A 23346-nucleotide genomic window follows, 5' to 3' on the forward strand; every position below is an offset into this window, starting at 1 on the left:
ACATATGATAATGGTCAAATCTGCCATTTATATTCTGGTCACTACTTTGAGCCCCTGGATTTCAAGATTTTCAAACTAAACTTTCCCAAATCTTCGAACCACCTCCAAGAGCACATCAAGGTGAACAACTTTGGTAAAGACCACCATGTCAAATTCATCTTGGATCAAATTCTATGCTCATGCAAATTTGAGACTTTTTATCAAATGCAACAATCTCCCACTTAGCAATTTTTGCATTTCTTTTATTTTCAAAATTTCACCACCACCTTTGTGTGTCGTGGATCATCAGAAGCAAGTCCAATCCACTCCTCTATCAATTTTCAAATTTCATTGCACCAATCAAATGTGACAAAAACTTGACAATTCCAAATGTGCATCAATTGCAAACACTATTCTAAATAGTGTCCTAGCTCAACCTTGACCCCCACTTGGCTCCTACCTATCCCCTGGCCCCTCTCCACCTCAACCATCCACATCAACCCTAGAGGGAGGAGGCTAAGCATGGCATAGCCATGCCATGCCGGCCACCATGCATGAGCACATGCTCCCCACCTCTCCTCACCTCCCCAACCTTTCCACCATGTCCACTGGCGCCACCTAGCTCTCCTACCCCAGCCTACACCATCCCTGGTCGAGCAGGAGGCCGACCATCACTGGACGACGCGCGCCCAGGGTGACCAGAGCATGCCGATGGCATCGCCCATGGACACGCACTGGCCACGCGTCGCTCCAGCGCTCGACGCCACCCCTGGACCCCCTCTCCACCTGCTGAGCTTCGCCGCTGCAACACCAACCCGCCAGACACGCTCCGTGGCTCGCACGAGCCCTGCCGCCGTCGACATCGTCGCCACCTTCTCCGCACCCGTGCCGCCAGGCGTCGACCTTGCCCGTGCGCACCTGGCCGTCCCCCACCTCGCCAGCAGGCTCCCTAGCACCACCTCTCCAGTAGAACTATCAAGATGACGGCAATCAAGACGTCTACGAAAACTAGGGAATCTTCTGACGTCAGACGTTGGCATGTGGACTAGAGAGTCCCTTCTATTTACGCTTCCGCTATGAACTTTGTGTCCGTTGATCAATAGATCAACTATTTCTATAATATTGGATCATGTGATCTCTATTTTGTAAGACGACTATGGTATGTAATGAATGCTGACTTATGATATTCAACTGTTATGTCTCGCAACAACAATATTTCTGGGATTGCGATGTGTGACTGATACGTCTCCGACGTATCGATAATTTTTTATGTTCCATGCCACATTATTGATGATATCTACATGTTTTATGCATACTTTATGTCATATTTATGCATTTTCCGGCACTAACCTATTAACGAGATGCCGAAGAGCCAGTTGCTGTTTTCTGCTGTTTTTGGTTTCAGAAATCTTAGTAAGGAAATATTCTTGGAATTGGACGAAATCAACGCCCAGGGGCCTATTTTGCCACGAAGCTTCCATAAGACCGAAGGAGAGACGAAGTGGGGCCACGGGGCGCCGCCACACTAGGGCGGCGCGGCCTACAGGGGCCCCGCGCGGCCCTAGCGTGTGGGGCCCCCGTGACGCCTCCTGACCTGCCCTTCCGCCTACATATAGTCTTCGTCGCGAAACCCCCAGTACCGAGAGCCACGATACGGAAAACCTTCCAGAGACGCCGCCGCCGCCAATCCCATCTCGGGGGATTCAGGAGATCGCCTCCGGCAGCCTGCCGGAGAGGGGAATCATCTCCCGGAGGACTCTTCACCGCCATGGTCGCCTCCGGAGTGATGAGTGAGTAGTTCACCCCTGGACTATGGGTCCATAGCAGTAGCTAGATGGTTTTCTTCTCCTTATGTGCTTCATTGTCGGGTCTTGTGAGCTGCCTAACATGATCAAGATCATCTATCTGTAATGCTATATGTTGTGTTTGTTGGGATCCGATGGATACAGAATACTATGTTATGTTGAATATCAATTTATATCTATGTGTTGTTTATGATCTTGCATGCTCTCCGTTATTAGTAGAGGCTCTGGCCAAGTTTTTACTCTTAACTCCAAGAGGGAGTATTTATGCTCGATAGTGGGTTCATGCCTCCATTAAATCTGGGACAGTGACAGAAAGTTCTAAGGTTGTGGATGTGCTGTTCCCACTAGGGATAAAACATCGATGTTATGTCCGAGGATGTAGTTATTGATTACATTACGCACCATACTTAATGCAATTGTCTGTTGTTTGCAACTTAATACTGGAAGGGGTTCGGATGATAACCTGAAGGTGGACTTTTTAGGCATAGATGCATGCTGGATAGCGGTCTATGTACTTTGTCGTAATGCCTAATTAAATCTCACTATACTCATCATATCATGTATGTGCATGGTCATGCCCTCTCTATTTGTCAATTGCCCAACTGTAATTTGTTCACCCAACATGCTATTTATCTTATGGGAGAGACACCTCTAGTGAACTGTGGACCCCGGTCCATTCTTTTACATCGAATACAATCTCGCAATACTTGTTCTCGTTTTTTCGCAAACAATCATCATCCACACTATACATCTAATCCTTTGTTACATCAAGCCGGTGAGATTGACAACCTCACTGTTTCGTTGGGGCAAAGTACTTTGGTTGTGTTGTGCAGGTTCCACGTTGGCGCCGGAATCCCTGGTGTTGCGCCGCACTACATCTCGCCGCCATCAACCTTCAACGTGCTTCTTGGCTCCTACTGGTTCGATAAACCTTGGTTTCTTACTGAGGGAAAACTTGCCGCTGTACGCATCACACCTTCCTCTTGGGGTTCCCAACGGTCGCGTGTTGTACGCGTATCAAGACTGTTTTCTGGTGCCGTTGCCGGGGATCTGAAGAAAAGTTACACCACAAAGATCTCTAACTCCCACGTCAACTACACGCCAAAGAATCGTTTTCTGGCGCCGTTGCCGGGGAGATCAAGACACGCTGCAAGGGGAGTCTCCACAATCCAATCTCTTTACTTTGTTTTTATCTTGCTTTATTTTATTTACTACTTTGTTTGCTGCATTATATCAAAATACAAAAAAATTAGTTGCTAGCTTTACTTTATTTACTGTCCTGTTTGCATACTCCATATTAAAAACACAAAAAAATTAGTTACTTCCATTTACTTTATCTAGTTTGCTTTATTTACTATTGCTAAAATGGGTACTCCTGAAAATACTAAGTTGTGTGACTTCACAACCACAAATAATAATGATTTCTTATGCACACCTATTGCTCCACCTGCTACTACAGCAGAATTCTTTGAAATTAAACCTGCTTTACTGAATCTTGTTATGCGAGAGCAATTTTCTGGTGTTAGTTCTGATGATGCTGCTGCCCATCTCAATAATTTTGTTGAACTATGTGAAATGCAAAAGTATAAAGATGTAGATGGTGATATTATAAAATTAAAATTGTTTCCTTTCTCATTAAGAGGAAGAGCTAAAGATTGGTTGCTATCTCTGCCTAAGAATAGTATTGATTCATGGACTAAATGCAAGGATGCTTTCATTGGTAGATATTATCCTCCTGCTAAAATTATATCTTTGAGGAGTAGCATAATGAATTTTAATCAATTGGATAATGAGCATGTTGCACAAGCTTGGGAAAGAATGAAATCTTTGGTTAAAAATTGCCCAACCCATGGACTGACTACTTGGATGATCATCCAAACCTTTTATGCACGACTGAATTTTTCTTCGCGGAACCTATTGGATTCAGCTGCTGGAGGTACCTTTATGTCCATCACTCTTGGCGAGGCAACAAAGCATCTTGATAATATGATGATTAATTACTCTGAATGGCACACGGAAAGAGCTCCACAAGGTAAGAAGGTAAATTCTGTCGAAGAAACCTCTTCCTTGAGTGATAAGATTGATGCTATTATGTCTATGGTTGTGAATGATAGGACAAATGTTGATCCTAATAATGTTCCGTTAGCTTCATTGGTTGCTCAAGAAGAACATGTTGATGTAAACTACATTAAAAATAATAATTTCAACAACAATGCTTATCGGAACAATTCTAGTAACAACTATAGGCCATATCCTTATAATAATGGCAACTGCTATGGTAATTCTTATGGGAATTCTTACAACAATAATAGGAACACACCCCCTGGACTTGAAGCCATGCTTAAATAATTTATTAGTACACAAACTGCTTTTAACAAATCTGTTGAAGAAAAGCTTGGGAAAATTGATATACTTGCTTCTAAAGTCAATAGTCTTGCTGCTGATGTTGATCTTTTGAAATCGAAAGTTATGCCTAATGAAAATCATAATAATAAAATTGTTACTATAGCAAATGCCATCCAAGTTAGAATTAATGAGAATATAAGATTGATGGCCGAATTGCGTGCTAGGTGGGAGAAAGAAGAAAATGCTAAAGAAGATAATATAGCTAAAGTTTGGACTATTACCACCACTAGCAATGCTAATGCTCCATATGTTTCTGCACCTCCTACTAATAATGGTAAAATAATTGGTGTTGGCAATGTTTCCACTTCTAATGCAAAGCGCGAAAAACTGCCTGAAACTGCTAAAACTGCTGAAACTGCTTGTGATAAAACTGCTGAAATTTTTTCCAACATTGGGGATGATGATCCCATTGCTTTAGATTATAATGGTTTGGACTTTGATGATTGTCACATCTCTGAAGTTATAAAGTTCTTACAAAAACTTGCTAAGAGTCCTAATGCTAGTGCTATAAACTTGGCTTTCACAAAACATATTACAAATGCTCTCATAAAAGCTAGAGAAGAGAAACTAAAACTTGAAACTTCTATTCCTAGGAAGTTAGAAGATGGTTGGGATCCCATCATTAAGATGAAGGTCAATGAATTTGATTGTAATGCTTTATGTGATCTTGGTGCAAGTATTTCCGTTATGCCTAAGAAAATCTATAATATGCTTGACTTGCCACCATTGAAAAATTGTTATTTGGATGTTAACTGATAATTCTACGAAGAAACCTTTGGGGAGAGTTGATAATGTTCGCATTACCGTTAACAATAACCTTGTTCCCGTTGATTTTGTTGTCTTGGATATTGAATGCAATGCATCTTGTCCCATTATATTGGGAAGACCTTTTCTTCGAACTGTTGGTGCTGTCATTGATATGAAGGAAGGTAATATCAAATATCAATTTCCTCTTAAGAAAGGTATGGAACACTTCCCTAGAAAGAGAATGAAGTTACCTTTTGATTCTATTATTAGAACAAATTCTGATGTTGATACTTCGTCTCTTGATAATACTTGATACACACTTTCTGCGCCTAGCTGAAAGGCGTTAAAGAAAAGCGCTTGTGGGAGACAACCCATGTTTTTACTACAGTACTTTTATTTTATATTTGAGTCTTGGAAGTTGTTACTACTGTAGCAACCTCTCCTTATCTTAGTTTTGTGCATTGTTGTGCCAAGTAAAGTCGTTGATAGTAAGGTTCATACTAGATTTGGATTACTGCGCAGAAACAGATTTCTTTGCTGTCACGAATTTGGGCCTAATTCTCTGTAGGTAACTCAGAAAATTATGCTAATTTACGTGAGTGATCCACAGATATGTACGCAACTTTCATTCAATTTGAGCATTTTCATTTGAGCAAGTCTGGTGCCTCAATAAAATTCGTCTTTACGAACTGTTCTGTTTTGACAGATTCTGCCTTTTAATTCGCATTGCCTGTTTTGCTATGCTTGATGGATTTTTCGATTCCATTGACTTTCAGTAGCTTTGTGCAATGTCCAGAAGTGTTAAGAATGATTATGTCACCTCTGAACATGTAAATTTTGATTGTGCACTAACCCTCTAATGAGTTGTTTTGAGTTTGGTGTGGAGGAAGTTTTCAAGGTTCAAGAGAGGAGGATGATACAATATGATCATGGAGATTGAAAGCTCTAAGCTTGGGGATGCCCCGGTGGTTCACCCCTGCATATTTCAAGAAGACTCAAGCGTCTAAGCTTGGGGATGCCCAAGGCATCCCCTTCTTCATCGACAACATTATCAGGTTCCTCTAGTGAAACTATATTTTTATTCCATCACATCTTATGCACTTTGCTTGGAGCGTCGGTTTGTTTTTGTTTTTTATTTTGTTTGAATAAAATGGATCCTAGCATTCTTTGTGTGGGAGAGAGACACGCTCCGCTGTTGCATATGGACAAATATGTCCTTAGGCTTTACTCATAATGTTCATGGCGAAGGTTGAATCTTCTTCGTTAAATTGTTATATGGTTGGAATCGGGAAATGCTACATGTAGTAATTCTAAAATGTCTTGAATAATTTGATACTTGGCAATTTTTGTGCTCATGTTTAAGCTCTTGCATCATATACTTTGCACCTATTAATGAAGAAATACATAGAGCTTGCTAAAATTTGGTTTGCATAATTGGTCTCTCTAAGGTCTAGATAATTTTTAGTATTGGGTTGAACAACAAGGAAGATGGTGTAGAGTCTTATAATGTTTACAATATGTCTTTTATGTGAGTTTTGCTGCACCGGTTCATCCTTGTGTTTGTTTCAAATAACCTTGCTAGCCTAAACCTTGTATCGAGAGGGATTACTTCTCATGCATCCAAAATCCTTGAGCCAACCACTATGCCATTTGTGTCCACCATACCTACCTACTACATGGTATTTCTCCGCCATTCCAAAGTAAATTGCTTGAGTGCTACCTTTAAATTTCCATTCTCTACCTTTACAATATATAGCTCATGGGACAAATAGCCTAACAACTATTGTGGTATTGAATATGTACTTATGCACTTTATCTCTTATTAAGTTGCTTGTTGTGCGATAACCATGTTCCTGGGGACGCCATCAACTACTCTTTGTTGAATATCATGTGAGTTGCTATGCATGTCCATCTTGTCTGAAGTAAGGGAGATTTACCACTAAAATGGTTAGAGCATGCATAATGTTAGAGAAGAACATTGGGCCGCTAACTAAAGCCATGATCCATGGTGGAAGTTTCAGTTTTGGACAAATATCCTCAATCTCATATGAGAAAATTAATTGTTGTTGAATGCTTATGCATAAAAGAGGAGTCCATTATCTGTTGTCTATGTTGTCCCGGTATGGATGTCTAAGTTGAGAATAATCAATAGCGAGAAATCCAATGCGAGCTTTCTCCTTAGACCTTTGTACAGGCGGCATAGAGGTACCCCTTTGTGACACTTGGTTAAAACATATGTATTGCGATGATAATCCAGGTAGTCCGAGCTAATTAGGACAAGGTGCGGGCACTATTAGTATACTATGCATGAGGCTTGCAACTTGTAGGATATAATTTACATGATACATATGCTTTATTACTACCGTTGACAAAATTGTTTCTTGTTTTCAAAACCAAAGCTCTAGCACAAATATAGCAATCAATGCTTCCCTCTGCGAAGGGCCTTTCTTTTACTTTTATGTTGAGTCAGTTCACCTATTTCTCTCCATCTCAAGAAGCAAACACTTGTGTGAACTGTGCATTGATTCCTACATACTTGCATATTGCACTTGTTATATTACTTTGCATTGACAACTATCTATGAGATATACATGTTACAAGTTGAAAGCAACCGCTGAAACTTAATCTTCCTTTGTGTTGCTTCAATACCTTTACTTTGAATTATTGCTTTATGAGTTAACTCTTATGCAAGACTTATTGATGCTTGTCTTGAAGTACTATTCATGAAATGTCTTTGCTTTATGATTCATTTGTTTACTCATGTCATTACCATTGTTTTGATCGCTGCATTCATTACATATGCTTACAATAGTATGATCGAGGTTATGATGGCATGTCACTCCAGAAATTATCTTTGTTATCGTTTACCTGCTCGGGACGAGCAGAAACTAAGCTCGGGGATGCTGATACGTCTCCGATGTATCGATAATTTCTTATGTTCCATGCCACATTATTGATGATATCTACATGTTTTATGCATACTTTATGTCATATTTATGCATTTTCCGGCACTAACCTATTAACGAGATGCCGAAAAGCCGATTCTTGTTCTGCTGTTTTTGGTTTCAGAAATCTTAGTAAGGAAATATTCTTGGAATTGGACGAAATCAACGCCCAGGGGCCTATTTTGCCACGAAGCTTCCAGAAGACCGAAGGAGAGATGAAGTGGGGCCACGGGGCGCCGCCACACTAGGGCGGCGCGGCCTACAGGGGGCCCGCGCGGCCCTAGCGTGTGGAGCCCCCGTGACGCCTCCTGGCCTGCCCTTCCGCCTACATATAGTCTTTGTCACGAAACCCCCAGTACCGAGAGCCACGATACGGAAAATCTTCCAGAGACGCCGCCGCCGCCAATCCCATCTCGGGGGATTCAGGAGATTGCCTCCGGCAGCCTGCCGGAGAGGGGAATCATCTCCCGGAGGACTCTTCACCACCATGGTCGCCTCCGGAGTGATGAGTGAGTAGTTCACCCCTGGACTATGGGTCCATAGCAGTAGCTAGATGGTTGTCTTCTCCTTATGTGCTTCATTGTCGGGTCTTGTGAGCTGCTTAACATGATCAAGATCATCTATCTGTAATGCTATATGTTGTGTTTGTTGGGATCCGATGGATAGAGAATACTATGTTATGTTGATTATAAATTTATATCTATGTGTTGTTTATGATCTTGCATGCTCTCCGTTATTAGTAGAGGCTCTGGCCAAGTTTTTACTCTTAACTCCAAGAGGGAGTATTTATGCTCGATAGTGGGTTCATGCCTCCATTAAATCTGGAACAGTGAAAGAAAGTTCTAAGGTTGTGGATGTGCTGTTGCCACTAGGGATAAAACATCGATGCTATGTCCGAGGATGTAGTTATTGATTACATTACGCACCATACTTAATGCAATTGTATATTGTTTGCAACTTAATACTGGAAGGGGTTCGGATGATAACCTGAAGGTGGACTTTTTAGGCATAGATGCATGCTGGATAGCGGTCTATGTACTTTGTCGTAATGCCCAATTAAATCTCACTATACTCATCATATCATGTATGTGCATGGTCATGCCCTCTCTATTTGTCAATTGCCCAACTGTAATTTGTTCACCCAACATGCTATTTATCTTATGGGAGAGACACCTCTAGTGAACTGTGGACCCCGGTCCATTCTTTTACATCGAATACAATCTACTGCAATACTTGTTCTACTGTTTTCTGCAAACAATCATCATCAACACTATAGATTGACAACCTCACTATTTCATTGGGGCAAAGTACTTTGGTTGTGTTGTGCAGGTTCCACGTTGGCGCCGGAATCCCTGGTGTTGCGCCGCACTACATCTCACCGCCATCAACCTTCAACGTGCTTCTTGGCTCCTACTGGTTCGATAAACCTCAGTTTCTTACTGAGGGAAAACTTGCCGCTGTACGCATCACACCTTCCTCTTGGGGTTCCCAACGGTCGCGTGTTGTACGCGTATCAATGACATGACAGGCATCTGGACTTAAAAATCCGGGTGTTGACAGGAGGACTACACGTTCGACCAGATGGAAGCCTGGGATGTACCGGGAGTAAAGCACGACTAGAGACCACCATGGGAGGCGAGACTACAATACAGATGTACCACATGTATTGTAGTATGTAATATTTGTATAAATTGTAATTATACTTCAATAAGTGAGTTTGCATACTCACACTACTACTGAGTATTGTAATAAACCACTTAAGTATGTATATACATGGTATATGTTTTGTATGATTTGGATTTGCTTCTTGATTTCCATTGCGTGACTAGTTCTGTGCACAAAGTTGAGTTCAGAAAACTTGCGCATGGAGTAACTATGAGTACCACTTTGTGTTGCAGAACTAGGGGGAAATGTCTGGAGCGACGGGTGAGGAGAGTGAAGCACAGCACCTCGAGCGCGAGGCCAAGCAAAAACAGGAGGCGGATGAAGCAGCCAGAAATCAGTTTCCACCACCACCACCACCCATGATGCAGCAGAATTTCCTCCAATACATGCAAATGTTGGAGGAAAGGCAACGTGTGACCATGGAGCAGCAGAACAAGTTCTTTCAGGAGTTTCTGCAGCAAAACAAGGTGGAGAGGCCAGAAAATCAGGGAGTTACTTTGTCAGACTTCCAGAATACGAAGCCAATATCCTTCGCATACGCGCCAGATCCCATGGACGCAGAGGATTGGTTGATGGATACTGAGCGAAAGCTCAATACGGTTGGATGCAACGACCTGGAGAAGGTCAGATACGCAACACATCTGTTGTGTGGACCCGCCGCATCTTGGTGGGATAACATCGTAGCCGTCTATCCGGCTGAAAAGGTGTTTACTTGGGAGGAGTTCAAACAGAAGTTCAGGGAATCCAATGTCCCTGAGAGTATTGTGGAACTGAAGCGTCGAGAGTTTGAGAGTCTCGAGCAAAAGGATAAGGCTATCCTGACTTACGTCGGGGAGTTTTCAAGATTGTCCCGGTATGCCGTTGAGGAGGTCAACACTGAGGACAAGAAGAAGAAGAGGTTCATGCGGGGATTAAATCCTCAGTTTAAGGTACAGCTCAGGATGTTAAGAGCTACAGAGTTTCAGGAGTTGGTGGATGCATCAATCACTCTTGAAGATGACTTCAAACAACTGCAAGAAGAGAAAAGGAAGAAGGCCAAATTTGAGCCAAAAAGGTTTGTCAGCAACAAGCCCAATACCAGCTTGAGTTTCAAGCCGAGGTACAACAACAACTACAACAACAACAACAACAATAACAGGAAGGCTCCAAGTAACCCTAATAAGGCACAAATAGTTTGCCGAAGCTGTGGATTCTCAGGACACTACTCGAAGGATTGTAAGAAGCTAAAGGTGATATGCTTTGGTTGTAGCCAGGAGGGGCACATGCTTCGGGATTGCCCTAAGAAAAGAAATGGAGGAGGTCAGTCAGGAGGGGGTGGAAATAGAAGCAGGAATAACAAAGGGAATTGGAAGAACAAGAAACCCTTTGGAAAGCTGAACTGCACTAGCTTGGAGGAGGTGGTGAACTCCGATCAAGCAGTGATAGGTACGCTTCAGATACTCACTCATCCTGGCAAAGTACTTTTTGATACTCGTGCAACTACATCATTCATTTCTCAGCAATTCATCATCAAACATGGGATTAGTTGCACTAAGTTAGATAAACCTATCACTATACTTTCTGCGGGGGGAACGATAGTAGTAACCCACACCAAACAAGGACAGATCATTATGATCAATAAGTGTGCGTTCGACGCAGACTTGTTCATTCTACCTATGAAGGACATAGATGTCATTCTTGGTATGAATTGGTTAGAGGCAAATGGAGCCTTGATAGATTGTGCAAACAAGACAATGTCTTTGAAAAGTCCCGATGGAGGCAGAATGATCTACCAAGGAGATAAGCATACCCAGATAGAAGTAGAGCTGCACTTGAATAGCATGAAGGAAGCAAAACTAGAGGATATACCCATAGTTAATGAATTCCAGGATGTTTTTCCTAAGGAATTACCTGGAATGCCATCAGATAGGGAGATAGAGTTTACTATTGACCTAATTCCAGGAACAGCTCCGATTGCAAAGGCACCATACAAGATGGGGCCTAAGGAGTTAAAGGAACTCAAGGAACAATTGGATGACCTAGAACAGAAAGGATTCATTCAGAAGAGTATCTCACCATGGGAATCACCTGTAATATTCGTGGATAAAAGAGATGGAGGCCGAAGGATGTGCGGAGACTACAGGAACCTGAATAATGTTACTATCAAGAACAAGTATCCACTTCCTAGAATACAAGATCTGTTTGATCAAGTTAGAGGCGCAGGAGTCTTTTCCAATATTGATTTAAGATCAGGATACCACCAGATAAAGATCAAGAAGGAAGATGTTCCGAAAACTGCCTTTGTTTCAAGGTACGGACACCATGAGTATTTAGTAGTACCTTTTGGGTTAACCAATGCCCCAGCAATCTTCATGAATCTTATGAATAAGATCTTCATGCCATGTCTAGACAAGTTTGTCGTCGTATTCATCGATGATATCTTGATATATTCCAAGGATAAAGCTGAACATGCTGAACATCTTAGGATAGTGCTGCAAACACTAAGAGAACATCAGCTCTATGCCAAATTCAGCAAGTGTAAGTTTTGGCTAGATCAAGTAGAATTTCTTGGTCATGTTATTAGCAAGGATGGGATAGCAGTAAACCTAAGCAAGGTAGCAGAAGTTTTCGAACGGGAAGCACCAAAGACTGTCAAAGAAATCCGAGGATTCTTAGGAATGGCAGGATACTATCGAAGATTCATCGAAGGATTCTCTAAGATAGCAGGACCGATGACTAAGCTGTTAAGAAAAAACACACCGTTCGTGTGGTCTGATGAGTGTGAGAAGAGTTTTCAGACTCTGAAGGAGAACAGCACCAGTGTTAGCAGTTCCAGAAGTTGGCAAGGATTACACCGTGTATTGTGACGCATCCAAACATGGATTGGGTTGCGTACTCATGCAAGATCGGAAAGTAATATCTCATGGATCAAGGCAACTCAGACCTCATGAAGTAAACTATCCAACACATGACCTAGAGTTAGCAACGGTTGTATTTGCATTAAAAACTTGGAGACATTTTCTCTATGGAGCCAAGTGTGAGCTCTATACAGATCATAAGAGTCTCAAGTACTTCTTCACTCAAAAAGAACTCAACATGAGACATAAAAGATGGCTTGAATTGATCAAGGACTATGATTTGACCATCAATTACACTCCAGGAAAGGCTAACGTTGTAGCAGATGCCTTGAGTAGGAAGAGCACTGGAGGAGTTGAACAAGAAATAGTACCAGAGTTGAAGAAGGAAATAAGCCAAGCCCAGATACAACTTTGGGAGAAGGAAGCTCATGAAGGACTATCAGCTTTACAAGTAGCCGATGAACTAAGTGTAAACCTAAAGAATGAGATTATCATGGGTCAATTGGACAATCCATTCATCGTGGAGGAGATGAGAAGGATTGATGAGGGAAGACCATCAGAATTTCACCGAGGAGAGTCGGGATCACTGTGGTTTCAGAAAAGGATTTGCGTTCCGGATATTGATGAGATCAAGGAAGTTATACACCGGGAAGCACATCAAACACCTTACTCTATACATCCAGGAAGTACAAAGATGTACATGGATCTCAAAGAATTATTCTGGTGGAATAACATGAAAAGAGAGATAGCACAATACGTGGCAGAGCGCCATACATGTCAAAGGGTGAAGGCGGAACATCAAAATCCGGCAGGACAGTTGCAACCTTTACTAATTCCAGAATGGAAGTGGGAAGAGATAGGAATGGATTTTATTACCGGACTACCCATGACCAATAAAAAGAAGAACATGATATGGGTAATCGTGGACCGGTTGACAAAGAGTGCACATTTCTTAGCAGTAAACCAGCAGGACAAAGGTGAGAAACTCATCGATCTTTATATCAAAGAGATTGTGAGTAAGCACGGAGTACCCAAGAAGATAGTGTCAGATCGAGGATCCGTGTTCACATCAGCATCTATTATATATTAAAAGCAAAATAAAGATGTTTTTGGAGACACCGGATTAATCGACATATGCGAAAAAAATATAAACCATTGATTTTAACTGTAACGCGTGAGATTAAAAGATAAAAGGTGTTATGTAGAATAATATATATGTACAAAAGCAAATTTCTAGCATGTAACACGTAACCAAACATGTTGGAGTATATACCTATTTGGATCTCATGTCACCTTATTTATATCTCATGTCACGTGAGAAACAAATAGGCGTGCAACACAAAGCTGATTTGATCATACACGTACGCTTTTCATTCAAAAAAGGAATATCTCAACTCATTGCAGCGTGTTAAACTAGGACTCTTTTTTTCTCTTATTGTATCTTATCTATCTCCTTGACCCCATCACGTTGTAAATCGCATCAGCTTCACGGATACAAAAATCTTTTCCTGGTATAGAAATTAACCAGAAAACTTCCTATTGTACACCATCTCTTCCTATTTCCACGATATGGTTGATTTCTAGAATCTATTTCCAGTGAGATACGTACTAATTATTGCCTCCCGTCCATGCACACACACATACTCATACACATCTTTGAAATAACGACAAATTAGCTTTCATCTCTAGATATTGCTACATACACGCACTAGTGGAGAAGAGGCCTTTGGTCCCAAGCAAATGTCCCAGTGCTGAACCAAACCGGGTCCAATGGGGGCATTGGTCCCGGTTCGTTTCTGCCCAGGACGACCCCACCCGCTGGCGCCTGTCCTGTAGTGGCCTTTGGACCCGTTTTGTAATACAAACCGGGTCCAAAGGGTCCACCGCAGGGCGCCGCAGGCCGTGTCAGTCGTGGGGAACCCTTTAGTCCCGGTTTGTAATACAAACCGGGTCCAAAGGCCCCGCCTCTGGCTATATAACCTTGCCCCTGCCCAAGTGTGAGCCACACTTGGCCATTTTTTCACTATCTTCACAAGAGGGGTGTGTATTGCTTTCCTCTCTTCTTCACATGCACAAGAGGTGTTCGATGAAATGCTTAAGAGGATTTGCCACTTGAGTTTACACAAATCAAGCCACACTTAACTTGCTTTTTTCTTCTTCATCGAGGTTAACAACTTTATCCTTTTCATCTGCAATTGATAAAATGCATGTGTATATATACATCGTGATGTTCTGTAATGGTTTTGATCAGCTTAATTATATCATGCAGATGAATCGGCAATGGATGTACATTGACCGACGGTTTGACGAGTTCACTGCGGGCCTGGATAATTTTATGGCCGTGGCGGAGGCAAACAAACATGGTGGCTTCATGTATTGTCCATGTGTGGACTGCAAGAATACCGTAAATTACGCTCACTCGAGTCTCATTCACAGCCACCTTCTGCGATCCGGTTTCATGCCCAGTTACTATTGTTGGACCAAGCACGGAGAAAGAGGGGTTATGATGGAAGACAATGACGAAGAGGAAGAGGATGATGACGGTTATCCCAATTTCCCTGAATACGATGATACTGCAGAAGGCAATGAAGACAATGAAGTAGAAGATCAAGAGGCACCAGATGAGCCTGCTGATGATGATCTTGGCCGGGCCATTGCTGATGCAAGGAGAGAATGTGAAACTGAAAAGGAAAGGTTGGCCTTCGACAAGATGATAGAAGATCACAACAAATTGTTATACCCAACTTGCGAAGATGGCCATAAAAAGCTAGGCAGCACAATGGAATTGTTGCAATGGAAGGCAGAGAACGGTGTCACTGACTCAGGATTTGGAAAGTTGCTGACAATAATTAAGAGGAAGCTTCCAAGGGGTAACGAATTGCCCGCCAGTACGTACGAAGCGAAGAAGATTGTCTGCCCTCTAGGATTAGATGTGCAAAAGATACATGCATGCATTAATGACTGCATCCTCTACCGCGATGAGTACGAGAATTTGGATGCATGTCCGGTGTGCACTGCATTGCGGTATAAGATCAGACGAGATGACCCTGGTGATGTTGAGGGCGAGCGCCCCAGGAAGAGGGTTCCTGCCAAGGTTATGTGGTATGCTCCTATAATACCACGGCTGAAACGCTTGTTCAGAAATAAAGAGCATGCTAGGTTATTGCGATGGCACAAAGAAGACCGTAAGAAAGACGTGATGTTGAGGCACCCTGCTGATGGCTCCCAATGGAGAAAAATCGATAGAGAGTTCCCAAACTTTGCACAGGATGCAAGGAACTTACGGTTTGGTCTAAGTACAGATGGCATGAATCCTTTTGGAGAGCAGAGCTGCAGCCATAGCACCTGGCCTGTGACTCTTTGTATATATAACCTTCCTCCTTGGTTGTGCATGAAGCGGAAGTTCATTATGATGCCAGTGCTCATACAAGGCCCGAAGCAACCCGGGAACGACATTCATGTGTACCTGAAGCCATTAGTTGAAGAACTTCTACAGCTGTGGTCTCTAGCAGGTGTACGTGTGTGGGACGAGCACAAGCAGGAGGAATTTGACCTAAGAGCGCTGCTTTTCGTAACCATCAATGACTGGCCTGCTCTTGGTAACATTTCAGGACAGTCAAACAAGGGATACAATGCATGCACGCACTGTTTACATGAGCTCGAAGGTGATTATTTGGAAAAATGTAAGAAGGTCGTGTACCTGGGGCATCGTCGATTTCTTAGGCTTACCCATCCCGTAAGAAAGAAAGGCAAGCATTACAACGGTGAGGCTGATCACCGGAGGAAGCCTCTTCATCGTGATGGTGTTGATATATTTGGTATGGTCAAGGATCTAGATGTAATATTTGGAAAGGGTCCTGGCGGACGGTCTGTTCCGAATGACGATGCCGGACACGCGCCCATGTGGAAGAAGAAATCTATATTTTGGGATCTACCCTATTGGGAAGTCTTAGAGGTCCGCTCTTTCAATCGATGTGATGCACGTGACGAAGAATCTTTGCGTGAACCTGCTAGGCTTTCTGGGCGTGTACGGGAAGACAAAAGATACACCAGAAGCACAGGAGGACCAGCAACGTAGGAAAGACCCCAAAAAACTGCATGAGAGAGTTAAAGGACGTCATTACTCCAGCTACGCTCTTACCACTACAAGAAATCTGCCATAAGTTGACAAAAATATGGTGTCACTGAAACGTCAGTAATGGCTACTTGTGACGTTACGGTGACGCTTTTCAAAACGTCGAAAGCTGGGAGTCAGCAGTGACTGCTTAAGACGTTCCACTTGAAAACGTCGTAGAGCTTTGTGACGTTTTAAAATGTCACTGACGGCATGACGTTCCCAAAACGTCATGGGCACCTGCCCCCGAGTCCAGCGTGGGAATCCGACGTGGCAAAATTATGACGAAACCAAAACGTCTTAATTCGAAATCAGCCCGGTCCAATTCTGTATTCTACATGGGCCGAGCCCAATAATTCTAGCCTTTTACCGTAAGCATTGGCCTTTGTTTTGGTCCATTTCTGTTTTGGGCCTTAGCCTTTTTGCACCCTTTTTCTATTTTGGGCCTCACCATTTTTACAGCCTTTCTCTATTTGGGCCTTAGCCTTTTACGATCCATTTATTTTTGGGTTGGTCAGGTTTATATTAACAAGATTAGACAATATATAAACATCAACACATGATGAAATCTTCCATATAAGAGCAGTAACTGAATATATTACAATATTTCCACAAATCAGATATATATACAAGAAAGACACTAACAACAGATTCATATTTGTACTACAGATTCATTAGAGTTGTCTTCAGGTTCTCCAGCATGCATCTTGCCAGACAATGATGTTGCACGAGTTATCTTCAGGCTCTCCACCTCCAGGTTGTTCCGCAGCAACTCATCCTACACCACCCAGAAACAACGCTTCAGGTCAACCCAAGTAAAATAAGCATCAACGAACGTACACAGCAAACTCTTCTGCACAGCAAGACACAACAATCAGAGAGTTAATATATATATACTATTGCACTGTTTGAATATGACATGATGAGAAGTTAAATTAACTTCTCATCATGTTATATTCAAAAGAAGGTCCTGTAACGCTTATTACAGAAGGCATGTATAGAAATGAAAGCACAAGCTTATGTAAATAAAGAGAAGAAATGTAAAACAAGTTGCTGCTTATTATAGATGGCATATAATACAATAGAAGTAATTAAATAGCAAAAAGAACTGAAACTGGATTGTATAGTAGTTGACTGGCAGAACTGTGCAATTAAGTCAACTTAAAACGGAAGGCCTAGTCTATTTAGAGTAGGACATGTGTAACAGTAACGAAATGAAACACTAGATGCAGATCATGTTCTTTAGAAACAAGCATTGAAATCATTTAGCAAAAGTAAATAATTCAGGGACTACTTAATAACTAGCATCCAGATCATGCAACAAGTTTAAAAGTTAAAAGACTACTATAACACACAGGTAACGTCTGTTGACAACTAGAAATTGTATAAAAAAAAGATAGAGAAAACTCCAAGAGACAGTGACCCAAACATCACGCATTCATGCCCATCTCAATGCAGACCAGATGGTAAATCCGAAAGCACATAATACCACGCCAGCGAAGAAGCAAACTCATGTACATGAGACGGAAAATATGAATCACACGTTGAACATCTCAAACATGTAAACTGAACCTTCCTTCAACCGTCCTCTGAAATTATCAATGGAATTGTCTGGTGTGAAGTCTTACATTGTATTTGCCTGAAATGTAAACAAATAATCTTATGAGTCATTCTATATAGGAAACAATCGAGCTTGCTAGCAAAGAGTACTTGTTGGTTTTGCATGCATCCAAGACCAATATCGTCTCCCTCATATTTTGCCTAGACTAAGTTGCACCGGTAACAGAAGAACTTGGAAGAACAAAACTCTTCTTACATATATGGAAGTAACAATCTCCACTGTCTAAGTTTTTTTATTTGTCAGTTAGTGGTAATGATGAAATAAGTTACATGTATGTATAAAAGAAATGGAAGTCTGTCACCCTGCTAATGTTGAAGTGAAAGTACAATTTTGGTGGTTCTCAGAAAGAAAAAATGTAAATGTTCTCGTGCTAATGAATAGGAAGTTATAATGCACCATAACTGCTGGAATTCTCTCAAACTACATGTAGACACAGACAGTTTTTCTGGAATCTGCATACTTATTCAAACCCAAATGAAAATACTAAAAAGATGGCAGATAGCTCACCTCATGTGTATTGGTCATACCAATGCTAATAATCTTGCAACGGCTAGTAACAGAACCAAGAAGATTGGGATCACCTTGGCAAGCTACTATTATCTTGCATGCATCAGCTCTTCTATCCGTTCTCAAGCGATCTTTGTCCTCAAGTAAGCATCAATGTCACCGCCCCCCTCCTAGCCCAACACACTTCACCAGGATCAAATCAGCAGCGACCCACTGATCATGGGGGAAAACCTAAGTAACAAAGTTGGAGAACAGACTATTTGGAGTTAATCCGGGACCAATTCTATATCTGATGCATTAATTATATTATTTTACAAACCACAAACGTCGTTTAAATGGCATCAGCTGGTTGATTTTTTGTCTTCTCATGTCATACAGTAAAGGAAGAGATAAAGCAAAAAAAGAAGCAGGTTTTCATCAATTTACTCAATCTAAAGGGAGGACAGAAATGAAATGGAAGAACCAGTTAGAGGTACATATCACTGTACTATATGCACACCAATTCAGAACTTTAAGTAATAACTGCTCTCCTTGTAGACATAAGGACCTAACTGAAGTACAAAAGGGAACTAAAATTGTAGCTAAAACTGAAGCACTTCGTCAATATATTTAAAGTAAATAAAAGTGCATATTTTCATACGTATTGTTTCCTTAATGCACAAAATAGGAATCACGATCCAAGATGATAAAGATGCAAGTATTAGTTTATATATATATGACAGAATGGCACACCTAGACACATCAGCTAATCTCCTGCTCAAATAACAATTTATGCATATAAATCAATTAGGATAGTAGGAAGAACTAACGAATCCAATCAATACTCAATTCAAGTCAGCGGGGAAAACTGACAGATAAGAGAATGAAACACATAATCTGTCACACCTTTCCCAATGAAGCACTACCAAAAAAGCAAGCTGTATTATTGTACTGTAAGAGCAACTCCATGTTACCTTCGATCTTGCAAACATCTAGCAGGGCATCAATTAGGAAGATACTGTTGTGACATGTAAGCATGATTTCAATGTGAAAAAACAGAGAATCGTATCATCTGCAATCTAGATGTAGATCTTGTTCAGAGATGGATGTGTCGCAATTGTTTCACGCAATGTGCAATGTATGTATTACCAAGTTCATGAAACAAATCTAGAGGGGTGGGCTGAATCGTTCGCTGGCACGAGCAAGAACACGTGAACTAAATTCTAGGCGGAAGAACCAGCCAAGCGAGTGAGATGTGTTACCTGTTGCCGAGGAGTGCCTGGAGGTGGACGATGAGCTTCTCCTCCTGGTCGGTGAAGTTGCCGCGCTTGATCCCGGGGCGGAGGTAGTTGGTCCACCGGAGGCGGCAGCTCTTGCTGCAACGCATGAGACCTGCAGGATCGCGAGAAGGGGCCGATCGATCCGAATCAGAGAAGGAAACGCGAAACGAGACGGGGACCGAGGAAGTCAAGAACGCACCGGTGGTGGTGGGCATGGCGCGCCAGTTGCCCGGGCCGTGGTCCTGGATGTAGGAGACGAGCACGAGGTCCTCCTCTGGCGTCCAGGGCCCCTTCTTCACCCCGGCCAGCTCGCAGCACGGCGGCCTCCCCATACAGTACAGTAATTGTTCAGAGATGGCGTTGAGCGGGGAGGTGGGCGCGGAGGCGGCGGCGTGGCCCTAGAAGGAGGAGAGGTCGGAGGTGGAGCGGCGCGAGAGCTTGAGCGACTCGAGCTGCTCGCGCGCGCCGACCTGGAGGTTGCCGGACCAGGCGCGGCGCGGTAGCCCCGCGCGCGAGGCCGGGCGGCGTGGGAGCCCGACGAGGAAGTAGAGGTGGCCGCGGCGGAGCGGCGCGTCGGCGGATAGAGGGCGGGCGCGCGCGCCCAGGAGCTTGACCTCGTCGGCCTCGAGGAGCTGGAAGCCCGGGTGGTCGCGCAGCACGTCGGACGCGGCCGCCGGCGGCTTGATTTCTTGGGAAAGCCAAGGGAGAGCCTGGGTCGCCGGAGTTGGCCGGGATCTAGGCCGGAGAGGAGGGGGCGGCGGAAGGAAAATGGCTAGGGTTTCTGGCCTGCGGGGCGGTCTGGGTTGGTTTTGTCGGTCGCACGCGTGGTTTGGTGGTCTGGTCGGTCGAGCGCGTGACCCGAAAAATTTAGGCGCCAATGGGAAAATCCCGCGCGTGGTTTGGTGCGTTGGATGCTTCGGACGGTTGAGATTCAAGTTTGGAGCTGATCCTTGGTAGGTTGTTTCCTGTCTTCTGATTGGCTAATTTTTTTTGGCATTCTAATGACGTTTTGGTTTAAATAGGTAATGACGTTTTTCACCAGAACTTCATTATTTTTCTGGGTTTTTGCCCTCCTCCAACGGCTAATGACGTTTTGACCTAAATTGCCAATGACGTTTTTTCCCAATAACGTCACGATTTTCTAGGGTTTTGCCCCTCCCGAGTGGCCAACGACAGTCAAAGCTAGGAACGTCATAAAGCTATGACATTTTGATTTCCAGTCATAAAAAAAAAGTCATATTATGGCAGATTTCTTGTAGTGTACAAAAGCAGAGAAGGAAATATTTTTTGAATGTCTGAGCAGTATCAAGGTCCCGTCTGGCTTCTCCTCCAATATAAAGGGAATAATAAATATGGAGAAGAAAACATTCCAGAACCTGAAGTCTCATGACTGTCACGTGATAATGACACAGTTGCTTCCGATTGCATTGAGAGGGCTTCTACCGGAAAATGTTCGACTGCCCATTGTGAAGCTATGTGCATTCCTCAATGCAATTTCTCAGAAGGTAATAAATCCAGAAATTCTACCGAGGTTGCAGAATGATGTGGTCCAATGTCTCGTTAGTTTTGAGCTGGTGTTCCCACCATCCTTCTTTCAATATTATGACACATCTCCTCGTTCACCTGGTCGATGAGATTTGCATTCTCGGTCCTGTGTTTCTACACAATATGTTCCCCTTCGAGAGGTTCATGGGAGTCTTAAAGAAATATGTTCATAACCGTGCTAGGCCAGAAGGAAGCATCTCCAAGGGCTATGGAACAGAGGAGGTCATTGAATTCTGTGTTGACTTTATTCCTGACCTTAAGCCGATTGGTGTTCCTGAATCGCGGCATGAAGGGAGACTAAGTGGAAAAGGCACGCTAGGAAGGAAATCAATGATATGTAGGGACGGGATTTCTTTGACTCAAGCACACTACACAGTTCTACAAAGTTCCACCTTGGTGGCTCCGTATATCGGTGACCACAAGAACTTTCTACGCTCCCGTAACCCGGGCGATCGAACGATTGGATTAGACGTGAACACATGTCGACTTTCGGCGGTTGGTTGCAAAAACATCTCCTGAATAACAAAGATATTGAAGATCAGTTGTACTTACTGGCCCAGACACCATCTTTGACTGTAGTGACTTTCCAAGGGTACGAGATAAATGGGAATACATTTTACACGATCGCCCAAGATAAAAAGAGCACCAACCAAAACAGTGGTGTCCGGTTTGATGCAATAATGAATGAAGGCCCAAATGACACATATTATGGTTACATAGAGGATATATGGGAACTTGACTATGGACCTTCTTTTAAGGTCCCTTTGTTTAGGTGCAAATGGGTCAACAAAATAGGAGGCGGGGTTCAGGTAGACAAGTTGTATGGAATGACAACAGTGGATCTCAACAATCTTGGGTATAGAGACGAACCATTCGTCCTAGCCAAGGATGTGGCCCAGGTTTTCTATGTGAAGGATATGTCTACCAAACCAAGAAAAAGGAAACATAAGGAAACAAATACATCAAACGATGAGCCAAAGCGCCACATAGTTCTTTCTGGAAAAAGAAACATCGTGGGAGTGGAGGACAAGACAGACATGTCAGAAGATTATAATCAGTTTGATGAAATTCCACCGTTCAGAGTGAACATTGATCCAAGCATCAAGTTAAATGATGAAGATGCTCCATGGTTACGGCCGAAGAAGATTAATTAAATGATGAAGATGCTCCATCATCAAGTTAATTAAAGAATGTTCATGGCACAAATGAGTATCTCAACATCGCAATCAATTTCCCATTTATTTTTGTGTAATCATGTAACTGTATGTAAGATATTAAAAGTGGAGATGCGCCACGGGAGATTTCCCAACCCTTTCCCCAACACTGTTAGATGAGATGTAGTCGTTCAGGGGCTTGCAGGAAAAAATTCCAAGGCGCAGTTTTCGAAGATGCCGTAGGGCGTGTGCACCAACGACATCTTCGAGAAATCGCGCCACGGAGATTTCCCAACCCTTTCCCCAACACTGTTAGATGAGATGTAGTTGTTTAGGGGCTTGCAGGGAAAAATTCCGAGGAGCAGCTTCCGAAGATGTCGTAGGGCGTGTGCACCAACGACATCTTCGAGAAGCTGCGCCACGGGAGATTTCCCAACCCTTCCCTTCATCCATGGGAATGAAACTCTGCTTGGCTTGTTGATCTGCTTGGCAAGGCGTATCGATGCTCCTTTTATAGGCACGGCACCTCTTCTACTTTGTCTTGTTCCTTCGACAGGGCGTCGTGCGCTACATGCTTTATCTCATCGAGCAGTGCGTCCACCCATGCGTTCTTATCCTGCCGACATCTTTAGTCCCGGTTGTTCCCACCAGCCGGGACTAAAGGTTACCCACACGTCCTTATCCCACCGACAGTTTTGTTAGATGACACAAAAAAGGATCTTTAGTCCCAGTTGTACCCACCAGCCGGGACTAAAGGTTACC

At 42.9% G+C, this 23346-nt stretch overlaps 1 long non-coding RNA gene across 2 annotated transcripts; it reads right to left on the reverse strand.

Annotated features, from left to right (window-relative positions):
• Positions 1-17044: 17044 nt before the first annotated feature.
• On the reverse strand, positions 17045-19974 carry LOC127333174 (uncharacterized). Of its 2 annotated transcripts, XR_007871002.2 has the most exons (3): positions 19868-19974; positions 18701-18857; positions 17045-18137 (listed from the first exon to the last, which is right to left on the reverse strand). It is a non-coding gene; the product is annotated as an uncharacterized lncRNA (long non-coding RNA). The 2 variants fall into 2 exon arrangements; XR_007871001.1 differs by lacking the exon at positions 19868-19974 and having other exon boundaries at positions 18701-19854.
• Between the last annotated feature and the right edge of the window lie 3372 nt (positions 19975-23346).

This window comes from Lolium perenne, chromosome 2, assembly GCF_019359855.2.
Source record: "Lolium perenne isolate Kyuss_39 chromosome 2, Kyuss_2.0, whole genome shotgun sequence".
NCBI lineage: Eukaryota > Viridiplantae > Streptophyta > Magnoliopsida > Poales > Poaceae > Lolium > Lolium perenne.